Source organism: Macrotis lagotis, chromosome 3 (genome assembly GCF_037893015.1).
Source record: "Macrotis lagotis isolate mMagLag1 chromosome 3, bilby.v1.9.chrom.fasta, whole genome shotgun sequence".
NCBI classification, from domain to species: domain Eukaryota; kingdom Metazoa; phylum Chordata; class Mammalia; order Peramelemorphia; family Peramelidae; genus Macrotis; species Macrotis lagotis.
In genome coordinates, this window is record NC_133660.1 from 185796886 (window position 1) to 185806283 (window position 9398).

Here is a 9398-nt window from a genome sequence, read left to right on the forward strand (position 1 = left end):
AAAGAAGGAATAACATATATTCCCAATTGTGTTTAGAAATTTAGAAATTTAATGGAAGGACCTCAAGAAAGGGGGGAAAATGAAAAGGTGAGACTGATAATCATGTAATTGAAAGTAAAAGCTAAAATTAACAAAAGAAAAAAAACAAAGTAAAAGGAGAAAGTGAGAAAAAATGGCAGAGAGTTGATAGGGCATGTTGAGAGAGGCAAAAATTAGAAGCTAAATAATGGTCAGGAGAGAAAAGGAGAAAGGGGCAAAAAAGAAGAGATAGAAGGAAGGAAGTACAGAATTGGTAATTTTAAAGGTAAATGTGAATAAAATGTATTCTCTCAGAGAAGAAAAGAGGATAGTCAAATGAATTAAAGCCAGAATCTTATAATATATTTTTCACAATAAATACATTTGATGCAGATAATTACATAGAGAGCAAAAGTAAAAAGATGAAGTAGAATATATTATGCTTCAGCTGAAGTTTTTTTTTAAAGCAGAGTAACAATCCTGATCTCAGACAAAAAAAAGCAAAAACAGATCTAATTAAAATAAATAAGGAAGTAAAAAGTCAGTCTTAGTCTTAGGCTAACTAATAAAAGTATTTGTGAAATTTTTTTGAAATATTTCCCATAAAGTTCATGAATTGGGGCATCACTGAAGAAGTTATAGTACATAAATGTTCTGGATACTATTGTTCTGTGAAAAAATTATTACCAGCCTGACTTCAGAAAAACATGTAAAGATTTGCACGAACTGATAGCTGAGTAAAGTGAGCAGAACCAGGAGAACATTATACAGTTTCGCTGTATGATCATCAGTTATGATAGAAACAATTTCTCTGAGCAGTTCAGTGATAAATGACACTTCTGAGAGATTAATGAAAGAAAATGCTATCTACATCCAAAGGAAAAATTATATATGCAACAGGGATAAGCTAGAGGCATTTGCAATAAGATCAGGGGTGAAACAAGGATGCCCATTTTCACCACTATGACTCAATATTGTATATAAGAGAAGAAAAAGAAATAGAAGGAATTAGAATTTGGAAGGAAGAAACAAAACATTCACTCTTTGCAGAAGACATGACAATATACATAGAGAATACTAAAAAACATCCAAAAATCTTAGAAACAATTAAGAACTTTAGCAAAGTCACAGGATATAAAATAAACTCTCATCCATTCTCAGCATTTCTATATATCAATAGCAAAATACAGCAGCAAGGGGCAACTAGGTGGCATAGCAGATAAAGCACTGGCCCTGGAGTCAGGAGTACCTGGGTTCAAATCCAGTCTCAGACATGTAATAATTACCTAGCTGTGTGGCCTTGGGCAAGCCACTTAACCCGTTTGCCTTGCAGAAAAAACCCTTAAAAATACAGCAGCAAGAGCTAGAAAGAGAAATTCCATTTAAAATAACTTCAGAAAATATAAACTACTTGGGAGTCTACCTGCCTAGGCATACTCAGAAACTCTATGAAAACTATTGAACACCTTTCACAGGAAAGACATTCAGATTTAAATAACTGGGAAAATATCAACTGCTCACGGATAGGTTGAGGTAATATAATGAAAATGACTATTCTCCCTTAATTAATCTAGTTATTTAGTGCCTTACCAATCAAATGTCCAAAATTAATTTAATGGGCTGGAAGAAATTGTAACAAAATTCATGTGGAGAAATAAAAAGTCAAGAATATCCAGGGATTTAATGATAAAAAGTATAGAAGAATGTATCTTAGCATTACTAAACCTAAAATTATACTATAAAGCATCAGTCATAACAAAACTGTCTGGTATTGGCTAAGAAACAGAGTGGTGAATCAGTGGAATAAATTAGATGCAAAAGAGACAGCAGGAATTGATTGCAGTAATCTGCTGTTTGATAAATCCAAAGAATCCACCTTTTGGGATTCTGGGATAAGAACTCTCTTTGATAAGATCTGTGAGAAAAATGGAAGTTAGAATGTCAGTAACCTGAATTAGAACAACATCTCACACCCTATAACAGGGTAAAATCAAAATGGGTACAGGGTTTAGACATAAAAGAAAATATTATAAACAAACTAGGAGATAAAGGAATAGTTCACATGTCATATCTATGGAATGGGAACCAGTTTGTGAACAAGGAAGAGAGGAAGAAAATCATTAAAAAACAAATTAGATAATTTTGATTATATTAAATTAAAAAGCTTTTGCATAAACAAAACCACTCTAAACAAGATCAAAATAAATGGAGTAAATTGGGAAACGATTTTTACAACTAGTATTTCTGACAAAGGAATCATTTCTAAAATAAATAGATATCTGAGTTAATTTTTTTTTAAAAAAGCCATTTTCCAAATGACAAATGGTCAAAGGATATGTGAAGGAATTTACTAATGAGGAAATCCAAATGAACCATGTTATGAAAAATTAGTCTAAATCTTTACTTATCAGAGAAATGCAAATTAAAGCATCTCTGAGGTACTGCCTCACACCTCTCAGTCTGGCCAATATGACGAGAAAGGACAATACTCATTGATGGAGGGCATCTGGAAAATCTGGGACACTAATACATTCTTGGTTGTGCTGTGAACTCTTCCAATCTTTCCAGAGATCAATTTGGAATTACTCCCAAAGAGCAATAGAAAAGTGCATACTCTTTGATCCAGCCATACCGGTACTGGGTCTCTACCCTGATGCCTTCATGCAGAAGGGGTAAGAACATCATTTGTACAAAAATATTCATAGCAGCCCTGTTTGTGGTACCAAAGATATGGAAATCAAGTGAATGTTTCATCAACTGGGGAAATGGCTGAACAAACTGTGTTATATGTATGTTATGGAACACTTGTTCTATTAGAAACCAGGAGGTATGGGAATTCAGAGAAGCCTGAAAGGATTTTCATGAAATGATGCTGGGAGAGATGAGCAGAACCAGAAGAACATTGTGCACTCTTAATGGCAGCATGGGGGTGATGATCAATCTTATTTGACTTGCTCATTCCACCAATGCAATAATCAGGGACAATTTTAGAGCACCTGCAATGGAGAATAGTATCTCTACCCAGAGAAATAGCTGTGGAGTTTAAACAAAGACCACAATATATTACCTTCAATTTATTTTATAAAAAAGTGTTTTATGTATTACAAAATTTTACTATCTCTAATATTTTATTTTCTCTTTATTTTCTCTCTTGATTTCTCTCCCAATAGACTCAATTTCAATCAATATATAGAATAAACAAAATGTAAAGATCATCAGATTGTTTTCTGTGGGGGCATGGGGGAGGGAAAGGAGGGTGGAAGAAAGATCATAAAATTCAAATCCTTACCAAAAATCATGGGGTAAAAACTACTAATGTATATAATTGGAAAACAACATATTCATTTAAAAAAATAAAGAAGAGACTGGTTCATCCCAAGGTGAAAAGGTGAAAGTCAAGATTTTATCATGGAGCTATTTAAGTTCTTCACAGAAATGAGTTGCCTAAAGTGGAAAATTCTAACTATGCAATGAATTATTATAATCATCTATAGAATAGGAGATCTGTATCAAAAAGAATTTTAAAAAATACAGCAAGGGACAAAAGTATAGAATAGCAAGTCACATTAATCTTAGAAGAGGCAGAAATGAAGTATAGAAAGTGATCAGAACTGCTGGTGGTCATCGCAAAAGCTTTTGTCAGGACCTTTTAATAGGTAAATTCAAAATCAGTTTGAGTACAGTGGAATCAATATTGGGGAACACTTTACCTGAAGAAACTGGGATGAAAAAGCAAGAAAAGAGGTGGAAGGAGAGGAAATTTACAATATCTTCACCTAAGAACTAGTAAGAAACCAAGCAAATAGAAAGTTAAAATATAAATTTTGTTATTGGATGAAATTTCTAGTTGTGTTTTATTTGTGAAAGAGATACAAGGTAAAAGTGCTATATAATAAAAGGTTTCATTTTTACTCTTTTCACTTTTTTCCTTATTAAATTCATAGTGAGAACAAAGTAATTTACCAAAGTTGAATTAAAAAAAATCAATATTATTTTCCTTATTTAATTTAAATCAATTATGATACTGCCTAGTAGTAAAATCATTACCTCTTCTAAATATAACTTGGAGTGACATACAATTTAAGCTAATTTAAAAAAAGTGCTTATCAATCCACTTAAATTTATGAATGAAGTCAAGCTTTGAGCTCTCATCGAATAGATTATTCTTTATATGCATCTCAAAGAATCTTTATCACCTATGCATGTCATAGAATCTTTCCTCCCATGATTTATAAAAAATATATTTTCAATAGTGAAAGACAGGGATTGAAGGATTAAACTATTTCTAGAAATCATATGGAACCAAGGGATCAAAGGAAAAACTAAGATCCACAGTATTTTGATTTCATCTAAACAAAATAAAGTAAAAATTTTTCAAAAAAAATGCTGTGATTGATTATATGAAGAGATTTTTATCTGAAGAGATTTACTTGAATTCAAATTAAACCAGTTCACAAGAATGGAAATGTAAGCATTTATACCTGAAAAATCAACAGAGGTTAAAATTTGGGCTTTATTTATTTATTTTTCTTGCTTTTTTTAGACTTAATAAAGTGATAGAGAAAATATTAATAATGTAAATTAAATTTAAAATTGTGTCCTGAGAGCTTTCTTTTCCCTTTTTTAGAGAGTCAGTTCTCATTTAGCAATGAATTGCTTTTCAGTGGCACTCTAAAACAAAGTCAATGTAAATAATAAAATTTTAAAAATTAAATCCTATATACTACTAAATATATCTTTTTCTAATGAAAAATGACCCTCAAAAGATTTGGAAAGTATGTTGACAAAAAATATAAATAGTGGAGGAACTTTTATAAGATGATCACATTAAATCAGGAACAGAAAGATAGACTTCTTCCCTCCCAAAGAAGGAAAAAGATCGAAAGACATCCTTAAAACACAAGATAAATCAGTTTAAAAAATCTCTACAGAAATATTTTGTTATAAGCAGATTGCACTTCAGAGAATAATATTTTAATGCTAATAATTGGTATATGCAATGGAATTCATTTAATATAACAGTAGTATTTTATTTATAGATGGATTCTACATAAGAGCTAAAACCTAGGAAAATATGGAAAAGGCCATGAATTCAGGTAATAACATGTCAACAAAATTAAATGAGTCATATGTATTTGTTTATGGATATAAATACATTTATAATAACAGTTAAGGTTTGGGTCACTGCACCCAGAAAAACACAAATGAATTATCCTCAAGTATTTTTGATATATTAGACAATGAAGTTTATTCAAGTTAATCCTAAAAACTGAGTAGTTAAATGTTGTACTGTGTTAAAATTTAGCACTTATTAATACCCAACAAGACTACCTATTTGCTAAAATTATGCTTAACAAACTCACAAATTTCTGGCGAGTAAGAGCTGACAAGTCCCAATGTTACAAATATATCAAAATATCTGGAGACCTCAGTCTATTTTATATTGGAATCAGAAAATTATCTCAGACTGAAATTTTGTCCCCATGATTGGGAAATAATAATGTTGCTTCTTTAAATCTTAATAAAAAATTTTTTAATTAAGGTTACCATATCACATTTTCATAGGTAAAAAAGCTAAATGGAGAAATAAAAATCTCAAAAGCACAGAAACCTGGCAGAAATCAGTCAAATCAAAATAGGATAAAATGCATGCATTCACTGTATTCATATACTAGATCTTTACCAAGTATTTTCAGATGGATTATTCTGCCAGCTAATTAAATTTTAATGTAAATGCATTTAGAGAACCTACAGAAGAGGAACTTGCATTCTAACTTTTAGTCTATTATCAAATATAATCTTTCTAACTTGCATTATTCTCAGTATATTACAAAGAAAACTAACATAATATCAAGACTTAGATCTGTTTCTTTATAAACCCCATCAAGCAAGATGAGAATTAAATCTTGATTCTCTTCTTCTTCTTTTTCTTTCTCTTCTTCTTCTACTTCTTCTTCTGATACTATTACAGTATAGTAATACTACTACTACTTTTTCTTCTTCCTTCTCTTTCTCCTTTTCTTTTTCTTTCCCTCTTTCTTCCTTCTCCTTTCTTTCATTTCTTCCTTTCTTCCTTGTTTCTTTCATTCTGTCTTCTTCCTCTGAAGACTGCAGAGATGTGAGATAGGGTACAATTTTTTCAACACCAGACAATATACTACAAGCTTTTATCAAAAGCCAGAAAACTATAAACAATAAATTTGTTCCAAGCAATTCTTTGAGAAAATTAAAAAGGGAAATTAAAATGGGGAAATACTAAAAATAACATCATTAACTTTTGTCACTACTGCCATCCCATGATTTTAGCAATCTTAGGCACCTTAATTTCAAAGTTAATACCTTAAAAGTATTCAAATATTCTGAAGTCTCCGAACTTTGCCTTACCTTCCTTTATATTTTTATGAATCTCTGGTTATTTATCTTTTTTTGAACAAAGCCTATAGTCAGACTTTTTCTATATCAGTTTTTTGTTCTTTCCTTTATATTCCCAGTAATTATTTTCTGTTATACCTCCTTTTTCTTTGAGCCCCTTTCCCTCATATTTTACAGAATCTCAAGGTTAGCATCCTCATCCTCCTTGAGGTGGATGATAATGGACCCTGCCTTGGGACTTTGCCAAACTGCAAATGAACAGTGAGAAATCCCAAAATGATCTTCCCTTTCCTCTCCTTCCCATTACTACAATTTCCTTCTTTTCCATCTGGAACTGTCTTGCTTCATTTTTTACCCCTCCAAAAGTATTGGACACTCTGTGAGTGGGCAGAATTTCACAACTATGTCATTAAGTTTGGAGACAGTGAGGGGTTGGTGATGTGATCTCTGTCTAATGTGTAGCAAGGTTTGAAGATGGAGATGCTGAGGGTCAGTTATATTTCAGTGAATACCATGTTATTTCATTAAAATTATACTATTTGAAATATTTGTATCCTTTTACTTTGCACATTCCGCTTTTGCCACTCTATATCGTGTGTGTGTGTGTGTGTGTGTGTGTGTGTGTGTGTGTGTGTGTATTCTTTTGAGACATTTGTGGAAATGTAGTAATAATTTCTATCTCACCCCATCATGCTGAAATTTTCCATTTAAAGAAAATTAATTTAATGCTTTTGGAAGTCAAATTTAGGTGAGAGAAATTAATAAGACATTTCTGTAGCTGGTGAAGTCTTGAAAAAATGTTACCTGAGCCAACCTTCAGCCTCGCAGGATGAAAAGCAAAGAGAGCTTTGCTGTGGGCCTGACCCCTGCTTCTGCTTTGCTAAGCAAACTCTTAGAAGAGTTAGAAGAGCTTCAATAGGAAAAAAAAGCAAGAGCTTAAGAGCTAGCACCATCTGTTCACTCTGATAACACTAAGAATTTTATTCACAACCCTCTAAACCCTGCAATGCCCACACATAAACTGCACCCCAGTCCTTGAATCAGAGGAGGAAAAAAAAACAGAAAAGGAATTCTTTACCAAACTTTTTAAAGAGGATTACATCTTAAATAGTACTACATCATGCACCTTCCTTCTCCTCCTCTATGTTCATATGCATGAAGACTGGAGGGAAAATATGATATATGAAATTTGAAATATGTACACATTAAGGTCAAAAACACAGAACTGAATGGAAATTCTGAGATGACTGTGATCTGAGAAATAACAGCTATATAGAAAACAAAAGTATTTGTACAAATGGTGATTTTCACATAAGATACAATGGATGCTATGGTTGAAACAATATGGATAAATACTCTTTTTTTAACTTAAATATCCCTATCTTCTGTAGACGATTTTCTGCAGAGATATTTCTGCTCAGTTTTATTCTCATTTGTTCTTTTTTTTATGTTAAAAAAATTTAGTGGTCATACACAAAAAAACCACATGACAATATTAGTTTTTACAGGGTGAATAAAACTATTCTATCATTCCACCATTTGATAATATTGTAAACTAAACTATCAAATTTAACAAGTTATAAATTTCTGTAACACCAGACAGGAGTCTCAGATGATGATAACAATTTAGCCAATTTTAGACTCTGCAAATTAAAGAACTGGAGATTAATCAAGAAGATTGTTCCTTAGAAGAATTTGTAAACAGTAGTCTGATGATTTGGTTAAGGAGTCTGTAAATAAGGACACATCCTCTTGTCAGTCAGCTAGCAAGAGTTATCATCAATCAAAGCCTGCACTCAATATCCTGCATCGTCAGGAGGCCAAGTTGCTGCTTCTCTGCCAGGTAATTCTAAGGGCAGGAGTTGGATCACGGGTCTTTCGAGGTCTGGGGCAGCTGCGTCATTGGGAGGAAATAAAGGGTTTTCCCTGTTTTCGGCAGGACCTAATGAAAGATGATTTTGTGTGTGTGTGTGTGTGTGTGTGTGTGTGTGTGTGTGTGTGTGTGTGCTTGGAGTTGGGAATCTGCCTCCTGGACTTGAGCCTTCGAACAGCCTCCCCTATGGATTTGGGTTGCAAGGGTGGCAGCTCTCCCCATTTCTCACAAACGTCTAAAGCTTCTTCTACCACCTCCCCGACAAAAACCTTGGAGATGCCCGACATGGCAATGACGACATTCTGGGACACGGAGGTGCTGGTGATCCACTGGATCATTCATTTGATGGCGGCCTTAGGGAAGGCTGACCAAATGTACATTTCGTAATGGTTCAACTTTTTCGGAAAAGGAGGAAACCGGTATTTGCATCTTCTGAGTTTCATCTTCATTGACTTTGTGCTCTTTCTTCCTCCTCTCTTTAGTTTCTATCTTCATCATCTTGGCTTCGGTGGGGAGTAATATCCGTCCTCCCTTCCAATTCCAGCAAAATCCGAAGCCTCCCGGCCCTTGAGCTCGGCATCTTCGGCAGACGCTTCTTTCGAGTCCTGGTTCTCCTCATCCAGCGGCTGGGGAGCTCCGGGGTCCGGCTTGGGGGTGGTGGCGGTGGCAGCAGCAACACAGGCGCCTCATACGATGAAGAACCCTCCCTGGCCTTCTCCAGGGACGACTCCCTGGGTTCGTCCATGGAAGCTCCAGGGAACGTCTACTTATTCTCATTTGATCTTATTGGGCCCTTAGCACCTTTATATAGAAAATGGGCATAAAATCAAAGTTGAAAAGGACCTCAGTCTCAACCATACCTCAACAGGAGCCTTTTTCTTAACATGGTTTATATGTGGTCATGTATTTTCAAATAAATATCTGTACTTAGAAGAAACCTATTATATCTAAAGCTCGTCGAATCCACCATTGGGTAACTTTAGGTAGCCAGAAACCTCCGCATTATGTTTTCCTTAACAAATCAAACTCTGAAACTTCAAGCTATTCTTCCTTGTTTATACTCTGAGATGAGATAGTTCTAATTTAGTATTTCTGTCTCTCATAAATCTTTTAGTACGTGAAGATATTATCTATC

The 9398-nt window shown here is 33.7% G+C and overlaps 1 pseudogene; it reads right to left on the reverse strand.

Moving 5' to 3' along the window:
• Positions 1-8202: 8202 nt before the first annotated feature.
• LOC141519272 (transcription initiation factor TFIID subunit 11 pseudogene) lies at positions 8203-9008 on the reverse strand (annotated as a pseudogene).
• Positions 9009-9398: the final 390 nt, after the last annotated feature.